General features: G+C 46.6%; 1 protein-coding gene across 4 annotated transcripts in view; it reads right to left on the minus strand.

Moving 5' to 3' along the window:
• The window catches only part of LOC146797348 (rab GDP dissociation inhibitor alpha-like), a 231,822-nt gene that overhangs the window by 173,064 nt on the left and 45,909 nt on the right, over positions 1-12,849 (minus strand). The gene's annotated exons all lie outside the window — the stretch shown is intronic.

Here is a 12,849-nt window from a genome sequence, read left to right on the forward strand (position 1 = left end):
GCCCGACACCACAGGATACGCCCTCCCTCTTGAACTAAGGCATCTCATCTGTCGCAACAAATGCTAAAATTATGGACCAACCATGGACGGCAGACATGAGGGCTAGCTAGTTTACGGACAGTCTGTATAAATGACGGAGGGGTGGTCACGCTAAGCATGTGTGACGCAGGGGAGCAAGAGAGAGAGGCCAGGCAAAGTATGGTAAGTACAGCAGGAACTGCAGAGTGGAGAGGTAGGGCACGGGTTAGGCATGAGGAGGCGGGTGGGCGCTTGAACCGAATAGACGGCGGGAACTACAGAGGAGAGAAGCGAGGGAGCGAGGATTGCACGTGATAGAGTGGGTGGGGGGGTAGGTGAAGAGGAGGGTGAGAAGGTAGTGCAGATGGGAGACAAGGTGGGTACGCAGGGACAGCCAAAGGGAAACAGAATGCGGAGATAACGGGCATAGAAGAAGAGAGAGAAAGGACAGCAGAGACAAGAGACAGGCAGGGCCTGGGAACAGAGCTGTGGGATGGTTAAAGACAGGGATCAGCGGCTGCAGGTGGAAGAGATGGGTGGGCAGAGGGAGGGGGGATTGTGTCTGCAGAGGGTGGAGAATGAGCAGCAGGAAGGAGGTAGCGGGGCAGGCGGGATAAGAGAAGGGAAAACAGCAACAGCGGAATTGAGAGAGAGGAGGGGGAGAAGGGAACTGCTGGTGTGAGATGGACAGGCAGGGTAAGAAAAGAGAGAGATGCGGCTGCAGAAGAGGGAGAGGGGCAGGAAAGAGAAATGAAGAGAGACCAGGGAAAGGAACACAAGAGAGACGGGGAGACAAGGTAAGAAAACGGAGAGGGACTGGCAGGGTCCGAGAAGGACGCACATGAACCGCTGAAGGAAACGGGAGAGGCAGACAGGGCCTGAGAGGGTAAGGGGGGACTGCGGAGGGAGGAGCCGAGGTGAATCTTAAGAGAAGAGAAAACAAAACTCATAGAGAGGGTTACGCAGGGCGAGGGGAGAGTATACATTGCAAAAGGGAGAGGAGGGGGGGGTTGGTCCTTACAATCCGAGAAGAGGGAGGAGCCCTTGGAGGAACGGGTGTAGGTTTGTAGCCGGGAATGAAGAGGGGAGGTGGAGGGGCGGAGTGGGCTAGTTAAGAGAAGAAAGGATAGCAAACACTGCAGAGGGGAGAAATACATTATCAGGGAGGGCAGATTAGTGAAAGGAGGAACTGCAGAAAGAGGGGGAGGACAGAGAGAGCACACAATGATGACGAGCTGACAAGCTTGCACTGGGGGTGGAGCATGTTGCACCCCTGTGGTTCGTAATAGAAAGTTTTGTTTTTTATATAGCACCTCATATTGCATTTATGCTATGGATAACAGATGGATGGATGTATATTGTATTTCTACAGTGCCAAGCTAGAGAAACGGCAGCAGAGCACTGTAGATGGTACATGTTGCTGTTACCCAACATATGGTACTGAAAGTACCGACACCCAAGGACAGATGGTTGAGCCTCCCTTGCTAGTATACAAACTCATGATCTGCAGATCACTGCAGCTGCCCCGCTGAGTGCTCACCTTTCGAAGCCGTTCTCTGTTTACTCTTCTCTCCTTTCTGCCTTCATTACTTTAGAGCCCGATTTTGAGTGTCGTATTATCACCGATGGGCCAAAAAGAGCTGAAAGCGGCCGAACTCTCCAAACGAAACACCCGAGAAAAACATGCAGAAATAAGCACGGGAACGCAGTTCCTGCGTGATATTCCATCAAACATTGTAATCTCTGTTGTTGGATTTCCCAGGACCCCATAAATGGTAATTCTGGGGCAGGAGGACAATGGCGGTGACTCCGGGTCATGTGTGAGAAATACCTCAGAGTAAAGCCTGTGCCGCTCACATTTGGTTGCTGGGATTAACAAGCCCGGCGGAGCGTGGCGCGCGCGCTGGGCGGGGGAGCGCATTCCAGGCGGGGGAGCGGAGCCTTTGAAGTGTGCTGCCAAACGGATTGCATGGCGGCACGATGCGCATGATTGTGCGCGTGCTAGCCATGTAATCCGCTTTTTGGGAGCACTTTTCAAACCCGCTTACAATAGTCTCGCTTTGCGATCGCTTACGCGATAGCAAGGCGAGACCTAAAAATGCACAAGAGGAAAGACAAAACATGGCGCCTGGCGCCATCTAGCGGTCTGTCCACTCAAGATGCCGCGTTACTAATGCAGATGGGTGACTCGCCCCGGGACGTTATGTGCCCTTTGTGACGATCCTGAGTAGAGCACGTCACTGTGACAACATCTGCCGATTTCACGTGAATGTATCTTAGGTGGCGGGGTGTGGGTAGAGGGGGGTTGAGGGGGGTGAAGGCGGAAGGGTCTTCCGTGTTGCCTCTACGCTCTACGTTTCTGTTGAGAGTTCTTGTCAGATTATAACGAGACTAGTAGGTAGGTAGGTATTTTATTGTCTAGCGCTTTTTCAAAAATCATTCCCAATTCAAGCAGCCACTTAGAAAGGCCTTTCCCTCCATCAGCTGCTATGTACGATAAACCCAGTCCACACACAGATAAACATATCCTACAATTGAATATCAACTGTTATGTGCGATAAAACCAAAACATCGGCGAATAACAAAGGAACCATAAAAAGAGAATCTGTCGAAGCTACAGTATGTTTTTGTCGGACATTTGAGAGCAGGGCTCGCGTTAAGTTTAAAACGTTGTTAGTTTCCCCGTGTGTGTGTTCGCCTGTAAAAGGAAGCACGTCCCAGTGGCATCCTGCGTGGAAAGAAGCGACAATGATACAAAATTGATATCAGACATGCTGGTCTCGAGCCATGAAAACTTGGACATAACACAAGATGGGGTCCAGCGATTCATCAAACTGACAGCAAAGCCTGCCGGAGGGACCCGAGGGGACAGTGCTTAATTTATGAAATATTAAGGGCCAGGCCTCTGACCATGCGGCCACTGCAGCTTGCACCACCCATCGCCCATCAATATAAAGACCACGACTAGACGAAAACTGCACGGCACGTTATGTTATGTTATGTTATTGGGGTTGCTTATATAGCGCACGGCTACTCCAGGGAGTGTCCCGGCGCTTTCTGACCCCAAACTGAGAAAGAAGATGGAAGAAAACACAAACATAACAAGTTACTGCTTGTAAAGCCAAGTTTTCAGGGCCTTTCTAAAGGCAAGCAGATTAGAAGTACGGCGCAGATCCACAAGCAAGGAGTTCCATAGTTTTGGGGCAAGATGTGTAAAGGAACGACCACCTATCCTGACCCTTCTACTGGGAGGAACCGTTGCCAGGCCAAGACATTCAGATCGGAGAGATCTGGTGGGTTTATAGAAAAGAAGCCGTTTCTGAATGTACGAGGCCCCAACCAAATGGAGTGCCTTGTGGGCTAAAGTGAGAGCCTTGAAAGTAATCCGCTTCTTAACTGGGAGCCAATGAAGGGAAGAAAGCAGCTCTGAAGCCCGAGCTTGTCGAGGTAGGCCAAAGATCGCCCTTGCTGCGGAGATTTGAACTACCTGAAGTTGGTGCAGGAGGTAGTCCGGTAAACCCAGGTAGAGGACATTTGAGTAATCAATCCTGGAGCAAATCAAAGCCTGTACCGTCAGCTTCCTGTGGACTAAAGGGAGCAGAGGAAGAAATTTTCGCAGCATTTTTAACAGACCAAAACAGGTGCTGGAGAGACCTGTGATCTGTGTTTTCAGCGAAAGGGTGTTGTCGATTTTGATCCCCAAGTTTTTTGCAACCACAGAGGAAGGGGGTGACATACACACCGGCCACCATTCCTGCCACGGTGGATCTGCTTGACAGCCGAAGAAAAGCACCTCAGATTTATCAGGGTTGCATTTGAGGCTGCTTCGCTGAAACCAGTCGAAAACAGCCCCCAGGCAACCACTGATGCTCTCCCCGTCAAACTCCATGCCCTTCTTGCAGGTGAAGAGAAGCTGGGTGTCGTCAGCGTATGATATGATCTGGGCACCCATAGACTCCGCAAGTACCGCCAGTGGAGTCATGAAGATGTTAAAAAGGGTCGGGCTCAGCACCGACCCTTGTGGGACTCCAACATCCATAGGCCGCACCTCTGCGGAGTACGGCGGGGCCCAGACCACTTGTCGACGACCCGCTAGGTAAGATCTCAACCAGCTCAACACCGTTCCACGGAGACCAATCTCGTGAAGTCTTCTCAAGAGGGCCTCATGCGGGACGGTGTCGAAGGCCGCCGACAGATCCAACATCACCAGCATAGCTCTTCCCCCTGCGTCGAGAACTTCCTTAATGGCTTCGTTTACTTCCAAAAGAGCGGTCTCGGTGCTCAAATTGGAGCGGAAGCCAGATTGGGTAGAGTGGAGTAACCCCTGATCTTCCAAGAAGGAAGAAAGCACAGAGTGGACATGCTTCTCAACGATCTTAGCCAGACTGGGCAGGAGAGATATGGGCCTATAGTTCGCGTGTATCTCTGGATCAAGGCCTGGTTTTTTTAGAAGGGGAACAACCATTGCCTTCTTCCATGCTGGCGGAACCATGCCACTGGACAGGGATGAATTCAAGACAGGGTAGATCAGGGAATTAAGAATCTTGGCATTCCTAGCTAGAAAACTCGCCGGACAGGGGTCAAGCGGAGAGCCTGATTTAATTCTGAGTAGGAGATCCAAAGAAGTAGATTCCGATACAGGTGGGAACTCCGATAGAGTGGGGCACGTATCAGATGGAAAAGACAACAGATTTGAATCAATCATAGGTACATTGGGGACAGCTGGAGGAAAGGATTCTTGGATGAGTTTGATTTTCATATTAAAAAAGATGGCCAGCTCCTTTACCCAAGGTTCAGAGAACTTATGCTGGACTGAACTCGATTTAGAAGAAACAAACTCTTTGACAATGGAAAAAATTTCTTTACACGAGTTTGACGCAGCTTCAATTCTGTTGGCGAAATAATTCTTTTTGGCCTCTAGGATAGCCGCATGATAAGATTTGATAGATGCTTTGTAAGCGGACTTAGCTTCCTGATCGTACTGTTTCCGCCAGAGTCTTTCGGCTAACTTACAGTTTCGCCTAGCAAGAGTCAGTGATTTAGAGAACCAAGGAGCCGAGCTACGCTTAATGGATGAGCGAGGCGTAGAAAGAGGAGCAAGATCATCAAGCCTATCCGTAAGCCATTTCTGAAAAGTTTCAAGGTCTCTTTCGAGATGGCCGGATAGGATACAAGGATGTTCTTGATACGCTTGAACAAGGCTCTCCTGAGTAATTTTATGAAAGGGTCTACTGGGGTGCCTAAGTTGGTCAGAGTTAGTACAAGAGATTTTGCTTCTACCTTGAATTAGAAAGCTGAGCAGGGAGTGGTCAGACCACAAAACAGGAGTGGGACGGGACATAATGAGGGGAATGGTGGAGAACACTTGGTCAAGAGTGTGACCCTTGTCATGAGTTGCACTAAAGATGTAGGGAGTTAGACCAAGGGGAGCAGTGATGTCCGTGATTTTAATAGCTTCACTGTCCGACTCGACATCCATGTGAATGTTAAAATCCCCAAGCATTATGCAGTGTTCCACCTTCAGGCATAGAGTGGAAATAGCTGATTGAAGCTCATCGAAGAAGGAACCACGCAGACCAGGAGGTCTATAAACTAGGAACCCTGAGAATGATTGGTGTGGGGAAAGTGTAATAGAGAAGGCGAGGGATTCGCAGCCAGAGATCGGTGAGGAAGGAATGATTGCACAAGCAAAGGATCTTTGAACTGCAAGAGCCACACCCCCACCTTTACCCAGTGCCCTATCCTGTCTATAGACTATATAGTCGGGAGGAATGGCTGCCGCAATATCAGGGTTAGAAGACTCATTGAGCCAGGTTTCTGTAAGCATTAGACAAAGTGGTTTCTCAACGGTCAATAGCTCAAAGATGTCCAGAGCGTGTCTATGCAAAGAACGGGTATTTAACAGTAAACACTTAAAATTATTTACGGGGAGTAAGTGGGGTCCCTCAGAAACCCGGTAGATGTTAGGGTACCATCCACAACCAGGACAGCGACATTTACCTTTGTAACGGCCTGGAAAGACAGGCCGACAGGACGTAATATTCAAGTTATAGGATAATAAATCCGTTGCGGAGTAGGTAAGCCTATGGCCAGAGTCTGCCGCCGCGCCGGTCGCTGCCGTGACGCGGACGGGCGCAGACGGGCAGGACTCTGGCACGACTCCGGCACAGATCCGGCGCGTCCGCTGCTCGCGTCCGCTGCGCGGAGACATCCCTGCCCGTTTTTATGACGCTGCCAATCGCGTCACGAACCACAACCCGACCCAAGATGGCCGCCAAAACTGGTGCTCTGCTCTCGGCGTCAACACTCGGCCGAGAGCAGGACCGGAGCAAGAGGGGAGGGGGTGAAAGGGATCTGAAGCGCTACTGAGCGCAGGGGGACACAGCACATCAAATACTGCTCAGATGTAGCCACAGTGAAAAATACACAATTCGATTTTTAAAAACAGCTAAAATAGCTAAAATAAAGTGGAAAGGCAAGAGACCTCCCGGCTTCCGCCTCAGGAGGGGGAAAAGTGCGTTTGCAGTCAGAACGTTCCACAATGCGGGATTTAAAACGACATCAGCTTATATTACGAAGGATTGCAGAACTATTTCCATAAGTAATTTCCCTTGGAGCTACGTTTCCAGCGCATCCTTTATTTGTAATTACCATATTGTGGTCGTCTTCTCTTTGCCTATTGATTTGTGACCCAAATATTCTTGGCCGCTGGTACGTCCACCTTACCTGGACGCATTATAGGTTTACCCTCTTATTATGTGGTGCCAGCGTGTTTTCATCTTGACCTCCTAGACCCTCACGGTACATTTAGAAGATTTTTACTTATGGAAATAGTTCTGCAATCCATCGTAATATAAGCTGATGTCGTTTTAAATCCCGCATTGTGGAACGTGCCGTGCAGTTTTCGTCTAGTCGTGGTCTTTATATTGATGGCTCGCAGATTTTGGATATAATTATACAACGTACCAGAGGAGAAATTACGCGCAGCGAATTCGATGCCCTTGCAGTTTAAGCAAGTACTTGATTTCATCTCTGTTCATTGTCCTGAAGAAGTCCTACATTAGGACGAAACACGTTGGCTGTACTGTGTGTAGAGTCATTAGAACTGGACTCTCTTCTCTTATCTACGCAAAATGAAATTGGAATAAAAAGAAAAAATCAAAGAACTGTTTGCTCTAGAAATACCTTATATTTATGATGCGATGTGGTGCACCTGTGCTTGTGTTTGAAATTGCTAGGTTCCTGATGGAACAAGCACTGTGACAGTGGGTGCTATTCAGTGTGCACACAGACCCTTGGAAGTATAGAAAGGGACAATATTACTGGAGTGATATCAGGTTAGGTGCTGGCAGCTAGAAGGTTCCACTGTTAGGTTCTATTGTTTATGTATTTAAATTGAATGAGGCGATGTCGCGAAGAGATCGCTGCGTTGCTGGGACTAGCCAAGGTCTCGGTCCAGTCATCGTCAGTTATGGTTGGTATGTCCACTTCCCAGGCGGCTCTAGTCTTTTGTGATGTATTACATGTTTGAGTAATTCAGGTCTGATAAATTTGTCTGATCCTATGCGCCCCTAGGTCTCCCATTAGTAGTCGGCCTTCTAGGGGTGGAACTCAGGCAGATCCTCTAGTAGACTAATTTGGGGGTTTAGGGCGTGTCTCAGTTGTAAGTATCTATAAAACTGTGACTTATGTAGTTGAAACTCTGTTTGCAACTGCTGAAAGGATTTAAGGGTACAGCCCTGCATAATGTCGCCTAGTGTAGATATTCCAAGGAGGTCCCATTTATGAAAGCCTGTCAACGCAGAGACAGAGCGTATATATGTGCCCTGCCACAAAGGAGTCGCTTGTGCCAACAGTCCCATCCAGCCCATGGTTTTCACTGTGCGTCGCCATAGTAGTATAACTGTTTTGCAGGCTGGGGGAGGGTGTCTATGTGAAGAAAAAAATATATCTATATGTTTGCATCAGCCAAATAAGTGAATCAATCCCAAATTCTCCCCCACACTATCTCAGACCCACAGAACTAATTATGACTGTCTCTAACCAAACTGCTTGCTCTGTGCTCCTAAAATCACCCCTCCTTTACAAATCTATTCCAGCCTGACCCAAGGACTTTTATTGTCCTCTCTGACACGCTGTCAAAAGCCTCTCTCACACGCTGTCAAAAGCCTCCGATTCTTGCAGGTTTCGCTTAAACTTGCTTTCTGTTCCCTTGTGTCCTTATTTTGCTCTATGTCTTGTGCTTGCATGACAATTCTATTTGTATATGTACAACCGTATTTGGTCTTGTCCACATCTAAGGATTTTACTTATGACAGCACTTTCTGCCCTACGTATGCTCCCCTGAATATCTCTGTGGGGCAGAAGAAGCTTGTTCCAAGATGTGACACTGCGTCTGCCTTCTGCCTTGGCAACAGAGAAAGGTACAAATACATTTCCTGTGTTTTGTGGCTGCTGGAGTCTGTTTGCTCACTCTGAGGAGGGTTGGAAGATTTATTATCCAACAACATCGCGTCAGAAGTGGGAAGCGTTAAAGGACTTTAATGTCACCAGTTGGTAAGTAGACTGTAAAACGCTAGATACCTTGCTGGAGTGACCTTTCAGTGTTTCAAATGCTCAGTTAGAACATAGTTTTAATTTGAAAAAAAAGGGTTAGTAACTGGCATTTAATCCAAATAGGGGAATGTAGAGAATGTAGAGAAAGATTGATTAAAAATTGAGAATTTTTCTCTGTATTAATACCTTTGAATTGATATGTGGCAGTGGTCTACGGGACCACATAATCCACAACAGAGGAGCCTAGCTAGAGAATAATTTATGACCCCAAAGGTAGGGGTAAAGAAGAAATAAAAACAACCCTCCAGGAGTGTAGCTTAGGAAGCATTGACTATTGGCTGGCAGCAAGATACAAGGAAACGCTTTTCAAATTTGCACTGTTCTGTCATTGATCAATGACTGTATTTAATTATGTTTATGTGTTGATCTTTAAAAGTATTGTCCCGCTATGTTTCTTTGAAATGTTTCTTTGCGTGATATAAAAAATAGTGCATTAATGCATCAGAGAAGTCAAATTGTTTTATGTGGTGCCTGAGTGGTCCGCAACTGTTGATTTATTTTTCTCTCAAACCTCTCTATCCAAATCTTTTAACAAATGTTTCCTTCCAGGAGACACATCTGTTTATCTTTCAGGGTTTAAAACTGTGAGTGAAGGGCACAATGGGCACCAGCAATTCTAAAGGAACAATGGAGGTGGTAAGGGCTCGCATGATGAAAAAGACAAAACAATTGTTTAAACAACCGTCATTAGAGAAGGATTTTAAATTACCAGCAGATAGCCCCTGCAGCTCAGGTTGTAAAAGATACAAATTGATTAGAATGGTAAACAACGTTTACCCCGCAACATTTTCAACGCAGGGAATCACAACGCGGTCGTTACAACGACCGCGTTGTGATTCCGCATACCATTACTCCGCAAGTCGGAACAACGACTTGCAGAGGGGGGGGAGGTGTTGGATTTAAAATCCAACACCTTCCCTAGTGTCCGCAGAGACTGGGGTTGGAATAGTAAATTATACTATTCCAACATCCATCGCCCCCCCTCCGCAAGTTGTTGTTCCGACTTGCGGAGTAATGGTATGCGGAATCACAACGCGGTCGTTGTAACGACCGCATTGTGATTCCGTGCAGGGAAAAAGGCTGCGGAATAACGCCATAGATTCGTTTAGAATATGTAACTCCTTTTTGGGCGCTAGTATGGATGTGGAAAGGGAATGAAGAGCTATGGCCTAGATTTGGTTCTCTTGAGATAGATGATATTGAACGCTTGACAGAAATTATACACTTAAAGGGTAGCCCATCATGGGATTCACACTATGTAAAAGATTGTTTACAGCAGTGGCTTTCAATTGCAAAAAATAAAGCTCTCCTTTCGAAACAGAAAGGCCAGGGGAATGCCTCCACTGAATAGAGAGACTGCTCTGCAATAGCAATGATAAACAGTGAGTGCAAGAAGCCTACTAAAAAGGAGCTAGAACTATCAAAAGATTGGCCCACATCTTATAGCCAGTGTTTATTGGAATTAAGTAACTATGACTCCATTACATGGAGATTTTTATGAAAACACGTTTCAAGAACTGTTTAAATACAGCCCTGACATTGAGAGTAAATTGGTCACTCATTTAGTGCAGTTGACGTTAATACCTGGGCCGATACACTGTACTGCAAAAAATCAACACCGGGTCTTGGCTCAAAAAACACTCAGTTGGACTGAGCCCAATTAACTGAAAAAACAGAACAAATAGTCCAAGCTGAGCCTGACTACACCTTACACTTTTATAGCTCCTAACATGAAAAAATGAAACATGAGAGGAGGGTTTTATGAATTTCCTTATTAATCCAAGAAAGAAATTATTATTTATTTCACATTTCTATACAATTGTGCGCTGCAACATTACTTCATTGCGCATTTATCTTTTGTACAAAGCAATATCATACATTACATTTCATAACACAACATAATAATCATGATCCCCTTAATGAATAATACAAACCCACATACACTCTTCAGACATTCATGGCCAATATACTCTTACAACGTATGCGTTGTAAAGGTAGTATGCGATGTAATGGAATGCGTTGTAAAGGTAGTTTTTAAAAATGCGTTGTAGTGTCATGCTATGTAATGGAATGCGTTGTAATGGATGTTGCGTTGTAAAAAATGCGTTGTAAGTGTAGTGCGTTGTAAAAGTTGCGTTGTAAATGTTGTTCCCCCGGATAAACATCATTGTGGTTCCCTTAGCACCTGTTGTGCTGGACACCAACACTATATTATCTTCTATACCTGTAGAGGCAGAGTACCTTTCAGTCATTGATCTCTCCTCTGCGTTTTTCAGTCTTAGAGTCCATCCAGAGAGCGAGTACCTTTTTGCTTTCACAGTGAAAGATACTCATTATACTTTCAGAAGATTAGCTCAAGGCTACACTGAGAGTCCCACGGTCTATGCGCAGACAGTGAAGAGAGACCTGGACAGCCTACACCTGGAAAGTGATAGCATCCTCTTGCAGTACGCTGATGATCCACTTGTGGCATCTCCATCACTTGAGGCCTGTGAAAAAAGACACTGCAGCGCTGCTGAATCACCTCCAGGAGAGAGGACACAAAGCTTCATTGTCAAAATTCCAATGCTGCCAAAAAGAGGTGACTTCCCTGGGTTATGTGGTATCCAAAGGTGCACGCCGCATATCACCTGACAGGATAAAAATGATTCAGGGCATGCAGCCTCCGTCCACCAAGAAAGGAATGCTGTCATTCCTGGGGATGATGAACTACTGCTGCCAGTGGATCCCTGAGTACAGATCCTATGATGCCATCCTGCAACAATGTACACTACAAGATGCTCCCAACAACTTTTTATGGACTAATGAACTTGCAGACTGTTTCAAGAAACTGACTGAGACTTTGTGTACTGCGCCAGCCCTGGGGCTGCCTGATTACAAACTGCCCTTCCATCTCTATGTGTCAGAGCAAAATGGCATTGCAAATGGTGTGCTGACACAGCAGCATGGCTCAGGAAAAAGACCTGTGGCATACTATTCTGTGACTTTGCCTGCAGCAGTAACTGGGCATCCAGCTTGTTTGAGAGCAGTGGCATCAGCAGCTGTGAAGGAAGAGAGGACGGCTCCCATTGTGTTGGACTACCTTCGTATTGTTTATGTGCCACATTTGGTACAGTTGTGGTTCTCATCTGCAGCAACACAACATTTTTCCGCGGCTAGGCAAACAGGTTATGAGGTCACTCTGTTGTCTAACACCAATATCACCATTAAAAGATGCCCACCTGTTAATCTGACAACATTATTACCTCCACTAGGAGATTCAGATGAGACCCCTGACCATGACTGTGTTGAAGTTGAAGAGACATGCACCACACCTAGACCAGATTTGCAGCAAACACCATTAGAAACAAGCATTGGCATAGCCAATAGGTCTCACCTTTGGGACCTTATAAGTATTTAGCCATGCAGCATTTTATCCTGGGTACTGTGCCGTCAGGTATTGAAGAGCTATACAATTACCACACAGTGGGTCATGCAGTCTGATTAAGGAATGCGTATGGTAAGACAGCCTTCATGGGGTCATGCAGTCTGATTAAGGAATGTGTACAATAAGACAGCCTTCATGGGGTAAAGTGAAGATCCTGAACTGCAACTGGGGTTAGGTTCTCCAGGTAACATAAGAGGTTGCTGTCATTTTCTTAATACAAGACAGTTTTGGCAATTCACAGAGTAGTGCATGACTCTTGTGCACCCTAGGGTGATGGGTAAGCAGAGTGCCTACAGCATCCAGGCACGTCTAGCATATGACGCAGTCTAGATCTCATAGCAGTGCCTCAGGACAGCGAGTTTGCATCCTCTGGCAGTCTGCTGCATCATCATTGATGCTCAGTGGGTTGCTGCATCATTGGTGAATGTGTGGTGTGACCACTTACGTGGTGCTATACTGAACCAGTCAAGTCAGTATGTCTGACTGAATCAGTGCCCACTCCTCCCAGAAAAATATAAGGACGCTGCTCCGAGCCATGGCCTTCCTATGTGTTGTGCAAACAATGTTCTATGCCCCGTAACAGAAATATTAATAAATTGTACAACAGATCACAGCATAGTCTTGGAGCAAGAAAAGTCACATCCAGCATCATGTGTAAAGATCAGGGTATGGTGCTAAGCTGAAGAATGCTGCAACCTGTTAATTTGCCGCATCTTGTGAAAAGAGCAAGCCCGAACTGCTGACTAGTGCACTGTCAATGCTCTTTAGTTGTTTAAGTGCACAGGTCC

Source organism: Triturus cristatus, chromosome 9 (genome assembly GCF_964204655.1).
Source record: "Triturus cristatus chromosome 9, aTriCri1.1, whole genome shotgun sequence".
NCBI lineage: Eukaryota > Metazoa > Chordata > Amphibia > Caudata > Salamandridae > Triturus > Triturus cristatus.